The sequence below is a fragment of the Microtus oregoni genome, unplaced genomic scaffold (genome assembly GCF_018167655.1).
Source record: "Microtus oregoni isolate MIOR12 unplaced genomic scaffold, Mior012 000060F_ref0000265, whole genome shotgun sequence".
NCBI lineage: Eukaryota > Metazoa > Chordata > Mammalia > Rodentia > Cricetidae > Microtus > Microtus oregoni.
Window position 1 is genome coordinate 11,085,214 of NW_024543870.1, and position 15,870 is coordinate 11,101,083.

A 15,870-nucleotide genomic window follows, 5' to 3' on the forward strand; every position below is an offset into this window, starting at 1 on the left:
TTCCTTCCCTTTAGATGACCAGTCCGCGTCAAGCTGACGTGAAACTAGCCAGTTCTTGGAGTGCATGGCCAGTGGATGAACGGATTTTCCTCTTGGGACCCTGTAGAGAGGCCTCCCTCCCTCTCAGTCTCTTCCTGGAAGGAACCGGCTGCAGTTTCACAGGTGGAAGCCAGCAGCACAGGGTTCCCACGGTTTGGGTTGGCCAAATGAACTTCCAGTGCAATCCTAGGTTGCAGCCAGCAATCTCAGCAGAGAGGGGTGTATAGTGATATTTCATTTGTATCTGAATAAATAAAACTTGCCTGAAGATGAGTAAAACAGCCCCACTGATAAGCCTTACAGACCAGGCAGTGGTAACATACACCTTTAATCCCAGTAGCCAGACTAGTTTGCCCTAGAAACCGGGCAGTGTAAGCCTTTAATCCCAGTCCTAAAGAGGAATATAACACGGGAGAAGACAGTTCACAGTCTCATTCTGAGATTCCGGGAGGCAGGATCTTCGTTTCAGACTGAGGTCGAGGTAAGAGCCAGTGGCTGGCTGCTTTGCTTTTCGGATCTTCAGGTTGAACCCCAATTTTTGTCTCTGAGTTTTTATTAATTGTGCTTCAGAGGGGCAACTGGTGCTTCAGAGGGGCAACTGCCTTCACTGTGTCCCATAGTGCCATGGTGGGCTGTTATCGATTACAATAAAATAGTCCCACACTAAGCCAGAATGGAGTATAATAAAGGTCTCTTTATTTAGGGATAGACACACAGATCAGCAGTCCTCTGCATGAGCAGGCAACAGGAACAGAATCCAGCTGCTAAGGGGCTGCGCACGTTCACATACAGAGGGGAAATTCTACGTGGCTGGACCTCCACTGGGGACAGTACCATCATGTGAAGTTTAGTTAACAATTTCTTAGGGACGTGTGTGATGTTCTTTAAGCCTGTTTTGGTCAGAGAAGTAGATGCAATTAGTCCCATTTTATCATTTTGTAAATTGAGAGGATTATAATTTTGTAAATTGGTGTCATCAAAGTTACCAAAATATGATATAAAAGCTGTTTATGATGCCATCGTGTTATGCCCAGATCACAGAGTCCCCCCAAAACTGATGAGGAGACCGAGTCCTGTATGTAAAAGCAAAAAGTCTTTATTCTTACACAAGTATGCAAACTTGGTCTCTCTGTGTGTCCATTGTATTGGAGTGGTTGGAGAGCCCCGAGCTCAGTTAGGGATGGGTTTTTATGGCAGCAAAGATAGGGGTGAGGGATTTCTAAGGTTCAGGACCCCTGATTGGCTGACATTTGTCTAGGGATGTCCTGGTGAAAAGAGATGGGTGTGTGCTGGCAGGTGATCCTATCTATAATGGTTGGAACATTAGGAATTCCCTTTGGATGGTCTGTTCCTGGGAGGTGGCTGGGTGGTCTCAGTTTGTGGTCTTTCTTGGAACCAGAGTAAACTGCGGAGACTCGGGCCTCTATTGAGCTTATCAAGGCTGTGTCCTACAATCACAGGTTTATGATTCCCCTTGTATTCATCCATCCCATCATTGGCTATCACTTTCCTACACACATGCTTGGGATGTTTCTTCTTGTACTTTCTTTCTGCTACCAGCACAGGGTCCCAGACAACCTGAAGCCATGGAGCAGACCGAGAAAGCAGACTGGAGAGTGTAATGACAGAACCCAGCAAGCAGCCAGATGTTACCAGGGCTCATTGCAAAACTCTCACAGAGGGAGTTTCCAGAGACTGAGGTGTAGAGACAAAAAGTTCCCCCAAAACAGGACCAAAAATAAAGAGGAGACTTCCTAGCAGTCAGACCCCAGTGACTTGTGATGACTTATTCAGACCATCAGAGCCTGACTCCTGAGGACCGCAGGTGGTATTATGAGATTTAAAATGTAACAAGATAGTGAGCTGCCCTTTTGAATTCTGTTCAGACTCAGTCCCATACAAGTGGGAAGCAAGGCCAGGAAACTTTCTTTTCTTTCTTTCTTTCTTTCTTTCTTTCTTTCTTCTTTCTTTAAGATTTATTTATTATCTGTACAGCATTCCTTTCATGTGTGCCCACACACCAGAAGGGGGCGCTAGGTCTCTTTACAGATGACTGTGAGCCACAATGTGGTTGCTGGGAATTGAACTCAGGACCTCTGGAAGAGCAGTCAGTGCTCTTAACCACTGAGCCATCTCTCCAGCCCTCTTTCCTTTTTCTTTCTTTCTTTCTTTCTCTCTCTCTTTCTTTCTTTCTTTCTTTCTTTCTTTCTTTCTTTCAAGACAAGAGTTTCTTTGTGTGGCCTGGCTCTGTAGACCAGGCTGTAGAACGCACTCTGTAGACCAGGCTGGCCTTGAACTCACAGAGATCCACCTGCCTCTGCCTCCCAAGTGCTGGGATTAAAGATGTGCACCCCCACTGCCCGGAAGGTTACTTCTATAAAAGAGCCCCTTTCCCTCCGAGTCTCTAGTATCTCTCTCTCTGTCTCAGAGTTTGCCCCTGTGTGTACGTTCACTGCTCAAACTTTTGTGGATGTTGAGATAGCTCAGGGGGTAAAGGCACTTGATGCCAACCCTGACGACTGGGGTTTGATTCTTGGGGGACCCACACGGTGGGAGGGGAGAAAGGATTCTTGTGAGTTGCCTATGATTGCCACACATTTATGCATTACACCTACACAATAAATAAATAAATAAATAAATAATTTAAGTTTTTGTATCACTTCTGGTCCGGTGAGTGCTCTCACCATGATGCCTGAGGCTCATGGGTCCTGCCATGACCCAGTGTGCGTCTGTTAATCCTCACTGATCAGCTGAAGCTGATTGATTCAGCTGAAGGTGCTGCATGCCAATGCCCTAGTGCTGGCAGCGCCCTCCCTGAGAACGAGCACTTGGAGCAAGGATTCCTGTGGCTTCAATTCGAAGCCTCCCTCTCTACAACCTCTCTGGAGACAGGATAAGAACTCCTGCCTCTAACATTGTTTTGTTATGACATTTCTGTCTTCATCAAAGACAGGCCCCTGTTCTTTGTGAGTGATAAGGAGCTCCCGGATAGGGTATCCTTGCTCCTGGGCACACAAGCAGCCTGTGTGACTTTCATCACCGGGCTGACTCAGCAGCTGGCCTTAAAGTCCAGGACCATGGCTACCTCATACCAGATCCTGTCCCAGGGTTTTGAGTTTTCTTTTTCTTAACCGCAAATATTTGCTTGTGTCTCCCTCAACAGTTTGTTTCCTGGGTCCAATTTGTGTAGGAAAGACTCTGGGTATTGTAGGCGCCAGCAGCAATCCAAAGCAAAAGAAAACAGAAAGAATTCTTATTCACACTGCACTTCACTCTGCCCAACTATAGGGGAGATAAAAATTCCAGTAAGTTTTGCCACAAGCACGAGAATGAGCTGGGTATGGGAAAGCAATGCCTTTAAATCCCGGCACTTGGGACTTAAACTCACTCTGTGAGTCTGAGCTCTTTTATTATACAGAGAAACCCTGTTACAAAAAGAAAAGCAATAACAACAACAAAAGAATGAGAGAGAAATTTTGGGAATAAGGGACTGCTTTGTCTCGGGCCCTGGAATTGGAACCTCCAGGTTCCGGGGCTGCGGTGCGCAGTGTCTCCACTGTGGAGTGACAAGACGATTTGTACTGGAGCTGGGGAGCTGCGGCGTCCTGGCCTCCTGCAGTTGAGCACTTCCACAGCCTTTCTCCAAGGAGGGCAATCCACTCGAAGGCCCAGACAGAGCAAACAATCAGGAAGACTGGCTTTTAGCAGGTGACAAAGCAGAAGGAAGACACAAGGCGCAGCAGCCAGGGCTGCCTCGAGCACCTGCCCCGGGAAGTCTCAGCCTGTTGCTGCTCCTCTCCTTGCCCACCCTCAGGAAGGTCTAGGGGTGATCCCCTCACTGGAACAGCAGCTTTCTTAGACACTTACCCACAATTCCGTCTGTTTCAACTAGACGCCTTAGAATATGTATAAAGGTGTAACTACTGTAAAGTTAATTTTACACCAGGTGGTGGTGGCGCACGCCTTTAATCCCAGCACTCGGGAGGCAGAGGCGGGTGGATCTCTGTGAGTTCGAAGCCGGCTTGGTCGACAAGAGCTAGTTCTAGGACAGGCTCCAAATCTACAGAGGAACCCTGTCTCGAAAAACCCCCCAAAAAGAAAAAAAAAGTTAATTTTACTAGGTGAAAGGGCACTGGTGCTCTGTACTTCTCAGAGAAGGATTTGGTAGAATTGGCAAGGGGAAACCTGCCAAGACCACAATTATTTTTTCCTCCCTGCTATCTGGTTAATTTGGTTATCTCATACTCAGGTGTAAACCTTCTCATTTATCTCCTCACGTGTCCCTGATCTTGTTGCTTTAACCAAATACTCACTTTTAGAATTACACTTATATTATTGTGGGGGGGAGGGGGCACATGCTACACTGTGCATACCAAAGTTGTATAACTTCTGGGAATCAGTTCTCTCCTTCCACCAGGCCATTCTCTCTACCATGTGGGGACCATGCAACTGTCAGGCTCGGCACCAAGACCCACTGAGCCACCTTGCCGTCCTCTAACAACTGTTTAGACTGGAACACAATGATGAGGGGACACAGGGAATTTCAGCACTTCAGGCAGGACCTGGCACACGGCACACGAACCACCTGGCTGAGCCACAAACGTGCGTGCATGTCTCTGGCGACCCCATGGAACAGCAGAGCGGGGGCATCTCCATCTGGCTGGAGTCTGGAAAGCTACCACCTTAGGCTGGGATGGAAAACCATCCTGGGAGCCTCAACTCAAGTTTGTCTCTGCCAGATTTTCTCATTATCTAAAACCTTAAGCCAAAGTCAATGAAAAATATCAATCTTCATATTCATTGTGTGTGTGTGTGTGTCAGGTTTGTTTCTCCAGCAGTCAATGTGGAAAATCCAAATGTGCAAAAATGTCGATGCCTGGGGGGAAGGCTCTTGACTTCCCTGAAGTCCTGGAGGTGGAGAGGAGTTGACCCTGTTCTCGCGTCCTCCAGCCGGGTGTCCTAGAGAGTTAGACAGCCTCTTGGTACAGCAGTTTCTGTGCTTTTGAATGGAGGTTATCATCTCTGCTTAGCGAAGAGTGAGGACCAGTGGGGCTCCCTATGACTATGCTGGCCCCACCGTGACACAGTAGGTTTGCAATTACTTTCACCTATCCTTTCCTTTTTTTGTTAAAGATGCAAAATGTGCTGGGGTAATGATGTCACATAAACGTGGGAGCAATCAGCTAATGAGTGGGCCAGTTTGAGGCCCTCACCATGAGCCGCACATCTGACCCTGTCTGGATGGCCAGGAACCAGATGCTGGATAGCCTAGGGACCCAGGATAGAACCAAACACAACCGGCCACAAAAGAAAAAGAAAGTCAGTGAAGTGCTTCTTAATGATATTCTCCTGTACTCGTCGACTGGAGCTTAGTCCGATCGTCATTAGAGAGGTTTCATCCAGTAACCAGTGGGAGCAGATGCAGATACCCACAGCCAAACAATAGCTGGAACTCAGGGAACCCCCCACAAGAAGGGGAGGAAGGATTGTAGGAACCAGAGGACACCAGGAGAACATAACCTACACATACAACTAAGCAAGGCTCATAGGGGGCTCACAGAGACTGAAGAAACAATCAGGGAGCCTGCGTGGGTTTGAGCTAGGTCCTCTGCAAACGTGTTATGGTTGTATAGCTTGGCGTTCTTGTGGGACTCCTAACATCGGAAGTGAATGGTGTTTCTGACTCTTACCTGCTCTTGGGATACTTTACCCTCTACTGGGTTGCCCCATCCAGCCTTGATATGAGGGTTGTTCTTAGTCTTCTTGTAACTTTTTATGTCATTGTCTTAGTTATTACTGTGAGGAGACACCATGACCTTGGCAACTCTCATAAAGAAAACATTTAATTGAGGGAGCTTGCTTACAGTTCAGGGGTTCAGTCCACCATGGCAGGGAGTATGGTGGCATGCAGGGAGACGGGTTGCCTGAGAAATAGCCTAGTGTCCTACATGTTGCAGGCAACAGGAAGCTAGCTGACACACTGGGCAATATCCTGAGTATATAAAATTTCAAAGCTCACCCCCACAACAAGGGCATATCCACTCCAACAAAGTCACACCTACTAAGAGTGTCCCTATGAGATTATGGTTTATGGGGACCAATTTCATTCAAACTACCACAGCCTTGTTTGGTTGCTATCCCCAGGAGGCCTGCTCTTTTCTGTTGGGAAATGGAGGAGGAGTGGATCTGGGGGAGGTGGAAAATGGGGGAAGCTGGAGGAGTAGAGGGATAGGAAACTCCAGTGGGGATTTAATGTGTGAGAGAAGAATAAATATAGAAAAAAGAATTCTAGGAGTTTAAAGGAGACACAAGCAACAGTTCAATGAATTCAAGGAGAAAGAGCTAAGTGAAATAAATGCCCGAGGGTTGCAAAAGAAAACACAAACATAGAACTGATGGAGATGATGGAGACAATGCAGGACTTGAGAGCGGAATTCAACCAGGCGGTAGAAACACTGAAGAGGACTCAAACTGAAATGAAAATGGAGTGGAAAACCCCAGTAACTCAACTAGGAAACCCCAAGGAAAGCCTTGCAGGTCAAATGGATCAAGCAGAAGATAGAACGTCAGATCTCAAAGATAAAGTAGAGGATCTAGACCAAATAACCAAGCAGAATGAATTAGAAATAAAAGCACAGAAAAGGAACACATAGGAAATTCAGGAACTGTGAAAAAAAATTAAACTTTTGAATTATAGGCATAGATGAGAGAGAAGAATCCCAAGTAAACAGCATAGTCCAGCTCTTCAACATAGACAATGTCCCCAAACTAAGAAAAGACATACCCATACAAACACAAGAAACACACAACACACCAAATAGACAAGACCAGAAAAGAAGTTCCCTATGGCATATCATAGCTGAAACACTAAGCATACATAACAAACAAGGTGTATTGAAAGTTATAAGAGAAAAACCACAATTCACAGATATGGGGAAACCCATAATTATAACAGTTGAATTCTCAATGGGATCTTTGAATGCTGAAGAGCCTAGAGCAATGCATCCCAAGTCCTAAAAGGCTACAATGGCCAACCTAGAATAATACATAATGCATAAAGCTTTCTTTCATGATTGAAAGAGGAAAAACAACCTTTTCAGAATACAAACACCCCCAAAACATTTATATACTACAAACCAAACCTAAATAAACACAGGAAGCATTGTTTGGAGCTGGAGAGAGGAATGAGGTATCAGGGAGACTGTGGCAAGAAATATGAAGCCATAATTATTAAAACACAAAACACCACTGAGAACACAGCACCACCAAAAATCAACAACGCATGGTAACAATTAGCACACACATTAATGATTACTTAAATATTGCCGGGCATTGTGGTGCACGCCTTTAATTCCAACACCTGTGAGGCAGAGACAGGAGGATCCCTGAGTTTGAGACCAGCTTGGTGTGCACAGAAAAATTCTGTATTGAAAAACAAAACAAGCAAGCAAATAATAACTTTAAATATCAATGACCTAAATTCTCCAATAAAAAGATATAGACTGATTCAATGGATCAGAAACAAAATCCCTCTCAGTTGTTTCCATTAAACACAGTTTTAAAGATAGGCAGCACCTTGAAGCTTGGACAGAAGAATCCAGTCAGATGGGAAGCAGGTGTCTGTATCCTAATATCTGACAAAATGACTTCAAATTAAAGCTTAACAGAAGAGATAAAGAGGGACACTTCATCCTAATTAGGGAAACAGTTAACCAGGAAGACACTACCTTAATATCCCATCTATCTATCTATCTATCTATCTATCTATCTATCTATCATTACTAGATTTAGACATTGATTCACACCAATCCCTTACAAATAGATGATTTCAATAGCCTACTTTTTCCAGTATACAGGTCATCTGTACATAAAAAGTAAACAGGGAAGTATCAGGATGAATTGCCATCATACCAAATGATACCAGATAGCAACAGAGTATTCTATACAAACTCCAAAGAATCCACATTCCACTCAGCAGCACATGGAAACTTTTCTAAAATAAACCACGTTAAAAAAGGTTGAACTCATCCCTTGTATCCCATCTGACCACAGTGCGCTGTGATGTAAAACTGACAGCAAATGAACCTCCAGTAAACACGCAAACTCATGGAGATTAAACCATGATGAATGATAAATGGGTCAAAGAAGAAATCAAGGAAGAAATTTAAAAAAACCTTCTGGAGCCAAATGAAAATAAAAACACAACACAACAAAACCACACATTGAAAGTGATCCTACAAGGGGAACTTATAACTTCAAGTGCCTACATTAAAATCAGAAAGCGCACAATAAATGGCTTAGTGATGCAACTCAAATAGTTGGAAAAGTAAGAACAAACTGAATCTAAACTCAGTAGATGGCAAGAAATAATGAGAATCAGAGCAGAAACCAACAAAACAGAACAGGAAACAATACAAAGAGTCAACAAATAAGACCCTTGTTTACCTTTGAGATGATAAACAGCTTTAAGAGATCCTTGACCCAAAGAGGGGATACAAATGAACAGAATCAGAAATGAATGGAGAAATAATATGACAGACACTAAAAAAAAAATACAGAAAATTGTAAGGAAATATTTTTTTTTATTTTTTTTTTTATTTATTAAGGATTTCTGCCTCCTCCCCGCAACCGCTTCCCATTTCCCTCCCCCTCCCCCCGATCAAGTCCCCCTCCCTCATCTGCTCGAAGAGCAATCAGGGTTCCCTGACCTATGGGAAGCCCAAGGACTGCCCACCTCTATCCAGGTCTCATAAGGTGAGCATCCAAACTGCCTAGGCTCCCACAAAGCCAGTACGTGCAGTAGGATCGAAAACCACTGCGATTGTTCTTGAATTCTCAGTATTCCTCATTGTCCGCTATGTTCAGCTAGTCCGGATTTATCCCATGCTTTTTCAGACCTAGGCCAGCTGGCCTTGGTGAGTTCCCGATAGAACATCCCCATTGTCTTAGTGTGTGGGTGCACCCCTCGTGGTCCTGAGTTCCTTGCTCGTGCTCCGTCTCCTTCTGCTCCTGATTTGGATATTTTTGAAACCTGAACTGGGGCTGGAGAGATGGCTCAGCAGTTAAGAGCACTGCCTGCTCTTCCAACAGCGTTGAGTTTAATTCACCACACGGTGGCTCACAACCATCTGTAATGAGATCTGGTGCCCTCTTCTGGCCTGCAGGCATGCACACAGGCACAACACTGTATACATAACAAGTAAATCTTAAAACAAAATAAAACAAAAACAACCTGATGGATGAATTTCTAGATTCAACCAAGCCACCAAAATTAAATTAAGTTGGATCTATCACCTTACACAAAAACTAACTCCAATTTGATCAAAGTCCTCCGCATGAAACATGTAGAAGAAAATACAGGTGGTACCCTACCTGATGTAGGAATAGGAGAGGACCTTTCTGAATAGAAGTCAATTTGCCCAAGAACTAAGGCCAAAAATGAACAAGCAAGACTCCATGAAACTAAAATGCTTCCACACAGGTAAAAAAACAATCAGCTAGGTGAAGAGGAAGCCTACAGGATGAGAGAGAATCTTTTCCAGTTATATACCTGACAGAAGATTATTATACAGGATATACAAAGAACTCAAAATACGGAGTCAAAAAATAAATGGCTCATTCAAAAAATGGGTCTGAAACCTGATTAAGGGGTAATCGAAAACAAAACAAAAAGAATGGCAAGAGATATCTGAAAAATGTCCACTGTCCCTAGTAATTACGGAAATGCAAATCGAAACAATTTTGAGATTTCATTTTATCCCAGCTGGAATGGCAAAGATCAACTGAACAACCAAAACCAAATGCTGGGAGGATGCAGGGGAAAAGAAAACCTCATTCACTGTTGGTAGGAGTGCAAACTGGTTCAGCCACTGTTGGGAGCAGTGAGACCCCAGATCCTGAATTTCTTGTAAACAACTTGTTTTCTCCTAATCTGAGTGCCTACAGCTGCTCTGAGCATGAGACCTTCAGGAGTTCCTGATGGCAGGAGAGTGGTTTCTGGTGGGTTAGGCTGGGGCGTGGCTATCTCTATATAATCTGCCCCTGAACACAATAAAAGAGCATTCTTGGGGCTTTGGTGTCAGTCTGTCTCTGAGTCTGAGTTCTCAATCTCCAGCCCCTTACCCAAACCTCGTGAACGGGGGTCTAGTGCATAGAGTGCAGACTGGGGCCGCGGTGCACGGCAGCCACTATGGAAATCAGTGTGGAGAATTCTCAAACAGCTGAAAATAAACCTACTGTATGTCCAGCTATACGCTCCTTGGCATATGCCCAAAGGACTCAACATCCTATTCTACGCACACTTGCTCAGCCATGTTCACCAATGTTCACCAATGCTCTATTTACAATAGCCAGGAAATGGAAACAACCAAAATGTCCTACAACTGATGGATGGGTGATGGAAAGGTGGTACATGTATAAAGTAGGGAATTCTTCTTATTATTCTGATGTAAAGAAAAATGAAATCATGAACTTTTCAAGTAAGTGGATGGAACCCGAAAAAATCCTGCTATGTGGAGTGAGCCAGACCCAGAAAGACAAATGCTGCATGCTCTCTCTCATTGGCCGCTCCTGGCTTCAGATCTTCAGACATGAGTTCATAGTTTGTAGTAACTACAAAAGCAAGGATGGAAAAAGAGGATCATTGACAGATGTGTAGGGTGTTTGGTGGGGGGCAATAGAAAGGGGTATAGCTGGGTACCAGTGATCTGCCCAGGGAAACGGCAGAGGGGAGGACCTTTAAAGAGGGAAGAGAGGTAAATGCAAAAGAAGGAGGGAGGATGGTAAAACAACAATAATGATGTCTGAAAACTCACAAGGAATTATACTGCTATTTACCTAAAACCCTAAAATACACACAATTACATACACAACCACACAATCACACACACACATACACAGTTTTAATGAACTTTTCTCATCTGGGCTTATGGTGCTCTTTTCAAGAATTAAAGATCACCTAACAAAAACCTAGTACTTGGCTTGGGAAGCCTCTTTTATTTTTGAGTTGTTGGCTAGGGTTGTCCCCAAATACAGAATCTATTGCTATTGCCCTTTGTTATCCCCCATCCCAGAAATAGGAGGTAAGTCCCTATAGCTGAAGACACCACGAACTTCAAAAATGGACCCCAGAGATCCCTTAGCTGGAACTGGACTGAATGTCCCCCACCCTGGGGGTTTACTTTCACAGTACCAGAAGACACTGTGCAACCTTCCAAAGGAGGGCGGCACCAATAGTCCTACCCAGCGATGATACCTATGAACCACATCAATGACGAGCCTTGCATGATAGCCCTAAGGGTGCAGCAATGGCACACATACCTTGGCAACAGCCAAAAACTGTCTAATTGGACTTAGGACCCTGCCAACACAAGGGAAACCATGCCTGGCACCGAAACCTAGCCAGCTACTCAGTGCTAGAGAAGTCATGGTTATTGGAGGAGAATCTAGAACGTTATTAGCCCAGCATCATTCTTAACAACAATCTACAAACATTTGCCCTTCTACCCACAGAGAAGTGTGGTCTTCACTCCTCATCAAGGGCACTACCGTAGGCAACAGACAGAGACCACTACAGAAAACCACAACCAACCAAAGTGCAGAGTTGTGGCGCCCAGTCCCAATGGATACATCTACAAAACTCTCACACCTAAGGTTCATTGAGGAAGTGTGGACAGAAAGATTGTATGAGTCAGAGGATCAGAGAGTTTGCTGTGAGATTTTTGTCTCCTAATAATGTTAGAAGTTACACCAATAAAGTCTCATCAACATGAATGACCATAAGTGCGATGACACCAATGGACATGCCAAAATAGACAAGGGAAAGCCCATGGAACCTCAACCCTACACGAAGAACTATAGGCAACTGTAAAGACTGGGAGAAGAGGAGATGGCTTTTCCCAGGGAAGAGCACACAAACTAGTTATCCAGGGCCAAATGGCAACCCTGAAAACATACATAGGAGTCACATTATACAGATTGAAAAGGTTATATTTAGGAACACACTCACACATACACATAGACAACACACATACACACACCCATGCACACATGCAATAACAGTTTCTTTTAAAAAGCCATGAATTTGAAGGAGAGAAGGGAGAGGATTTGGAGGGAGGAAATAGCAAGGGAAAACATAATTATAATCTCAAAAGTGCAACTAGAATGTAAAAAGAAATAGAATGATGTGGAGCAAAGTAACTGGCTATGATGGTGGGGTGTGTGTCTAGATGGTTCTTAGAGAAGGTTTGTATGAGCAGGCGACTGTTAGCTGGGGTCTAGCAGATGAGATAGAGTAGTACAGACGTGTTATCTGGGTTAGAGCAGCTGGAACCAATTTGATGAGGGTCTATCACTCTAGTGAAGTTGTATCAGTGGTTAGGACCCTGTTAGTGGACAGCCTTGCAAGCAGCAACAATGAAATCAGGTTATTTGCTTGTGAGCAGAGAGACTTCCAATGGAAAGTGTGGGGATGATGGGTTTTGTATATCACCAGTCGTGGTGGCTTGGGTCTGTGAGGCTGCAGCTGAGGAGGAGAGGGAGCAGGAAGGAATCAGGATACCTGGTCTTTCCCCATCGGACACTTGGAGGCTGGACTGGCTCATCTCTCAGGACTTTCCAGCTCTGGGATGTGGTGCATCTTACTCTATCACAAGTGTTGGGACACCTAAATGAGGAAGTGCCAGGGAAGACCTGTTTCACAGAGCAACGGCTTCATCCCTATCTCGTGGGCCGCTTGCCCCTGGGATTGTGTTGACCCTTTTATCACCTTTATCTGCCCCACAAGGATGTTGGCCAAGCCCAGCCAGCAGGCAGTTAGTCATATTCAGACTTTATCTTTTTTATGAGGCTAGGGAGTCCAACTGAGCAGAGCCGCCTGAGTCTATAAAAGGCTACGTGTGTCTTTTATGATCTGAAAGGACTCATCCTCTGTCTATTAGCTGTTCTTCTGTCCTGGTGTTCTATTCTAGCAGGTTCTCGGGCGTATTTCTTGGGACCCTTGCCTATGCCCCTCCCTCCACCAAGTGAACCAACTGACAGGGAGATGGTCCCGAAGTTGTTGGGCAGCCATGCCACAGGATATATTGCTACACGTTTAGTAATGTAGGGCCACACAGTTCGGTAGATCAGAGATATGCATATGGCATGACTGGGGTTTCTCTTTAGGGGCTCTTAAGGCTGAAATCAAAATGTTGCTTGACCGCATTTCTGAGCTAATGAGGTTGTAGAAGAATTCTGTTTCTTGTGGGTATGGCACTGAGGTTCCTGATTTCTCACTGGCTCCAAGAAGGGCTTCTGTTAGTTTTCAAGACTGCCCATATTCCTTGTCATGGTGCACTTCACTCTAAAAGCCAACAATAGGTCCCTTGGGTTGAATATCCTAACAAGAGACCTGTGACTTCAGGAAGAGCCAAGTTGCTTTAAAGGGTTCATTTGCTTAGACAAATTCACCCCATATAGCCCTTCTCTGTCTTTCTGTTCCCCCTACCTACCTCCCTTCCTCTTTCCTCCTGTTTTCCTTTCTCCTCCCATCTGGTTTTTCTCCTCTCTTCTATGCCCCTTTCCTCCTCTTCCCTCCCTTCCTCCCTCCCTCCCTTCCTCCCTCCCTCCCTCCCTCCCTCCCTCCCTCCCTCCTACCCTCCCTCTCTCCCTCCCTCCCTCCTCTCTTCCTTTCTTCCTTACTTCCTTTCTTCCCATCCTTCCATCCATGCTGGGGATTGAACCCAGGGCCTCATGAATGCTGGGCACCACTGAGCCACAATCCCATCACTATCCCCATCTTAAAATTAGTTCTACTGTAGAATATATAACATGACCACAGGAAAAAGGTCCATATCAATAGTCCCAAGGATTTTGTACAGTATACACACTGGGAGGTGGGAAATGGTGAAGACTTTAGAGAGCATTGTAGGATTCTTTCCATCACAGGAGCCTGGAGAGTCATTTCTGGTTCTTAAGGAACAAACCGTTCAGTAAAGTTGGCTGTTTTTTAGACTTTCTATAGGTCATAAAAGAACCTATCAAACATCACACACGACCTATCTATGACTGTAGGCTTCATGACTCCTGGGGCATTATTCAGTGTCCAGGTTAAGACGATATGTTCAGGTGCTGGGAATGCAGGGGCATGCTGGTGATGCTGATGAACAGACAATGTGAGTGATATGTTTGTATGTGTGTATGTGTACAAGTGTGCATGTGTGAATATGTAGATTAAGGGATAATTATTAGCTCACTTCCCTTTTTAAGGATTAGGGATGGGAAGGTGACTCAGAGGGTAGGCTGCTTGTAGTATAACTAGGGGATCTACCTCTGGGTTGAGTTTGGTATTTTGAGCACGCACACATGTGCACACATATAAACACATGTGCATGCATATGTTGCACATAAAGATTAAATAAACCAATATTTCCACACACAGTATTGAAATACGCAAAGTTTATAATTATGAAGGCAGTAGATTGGCCAACCAAGGGGTCCAATTCTGATAACAAGTAGATGGCTGTATGAGAATAATTCCTGTTCATTGAGTTCCTCAGCTCAGTGATTTCCAGGCCCATCTTCATCACCATAGTCTGGACACATTAAATGCTCTAGAAAAACTAATTAATAAGAATTTCTGAGAGAAGGACTTATGTGTTTTAAAAACATCTTTAATACAGACTTTCTTCAAGTTACAGATTTTTGCACAGATAGACTGTAATCCACAGAGACGTGTAGAGTAATAAAAGAAGGAATAACTGCCTCCCTTCTCACTCGTGGATGCCACCAAGGTCCAGACTGGTTGAATTCTTTACACATCTAACTATGGTCTCGATGAAGACTCACAGGAAGGAGCTGCCCAGGTTTCTTCTTGGAAAGCTGTGTTCTCACACTGAGTATTTTCTTCTTGCTGGTGGGTGTGGAGGCAGCACAGGCCTACGGTCTCAGCACTAGAGAAGTTGAGAAAGGAGGATTGCCATAGGTTTGAGGCCAGCCTGAGCTACATAGTGAGTATCAGGGCAGCCAGGCCAGCAAGACCCTGTGTCAAAAACAAAAAGAAAAACCAGAGAGACAAACAGAGGCAACAAACAGAGAAACACAAGCAAAGCCCTCAGATGTTTTCCTGTCTGTCTTGCTTTCTTCCCTTCCTGGTGTGGTCCGCACACAGCTCCTTGGGCTCAGAGGCACAGGGGTAGCTACAGGAGATTCTCTAAAACAGATGTGACACATTTTAGTCGCCGTCCCAGGGGTGGGTAGCCCAGTTGTTCAGATGGTACAATCAACCAATAAGCAGCTTTGTGAAAGTGCCTACATTACAGGCACTTTCCTGTCTAACACAACGGTCTACAGAGAGGGATGCTGGTCAAAAGTGAGCCTTTAACTCTAACAGATAATCAATAGGCTCCCCCAATGCCTCAGGTAAAGTGGGGAAGACTTGAATTGGGGGGAGAGTCAGAACTCTTAGCTCAGGCCAAGAACTCAAGGCTTCCCTCCCCCAAGTGTGGGGAAGTAGACTCCTCAAAGGAGTGAAGAAAGGGCTCTTATCAGCTCATCCTCTCCCTCTGATTGAGACAAACCCTCCTTTGGCCAGGGGACTTCCTCCAAGGTGCCTATAAATGTGGCTGTGAGATGGGCTGAGGGGGGACCCAGCTTTGGAAACCTGACACGACCAAGGAAGACCTGTAAGTGTTCTCCCTACTGGGGATGTCCAGCTTCTGGGGAGGACCCTGAGGTACGCAGAGGGCTGTGGAAGGCTGGCAGGCTTTCATGGGGCTTTCAGCTTCTGCTGGTGCCGTAAGCATCACTTCTGAGCAACAGGCAAACTCTCCTCATCAGGATGAGGATAGGGGG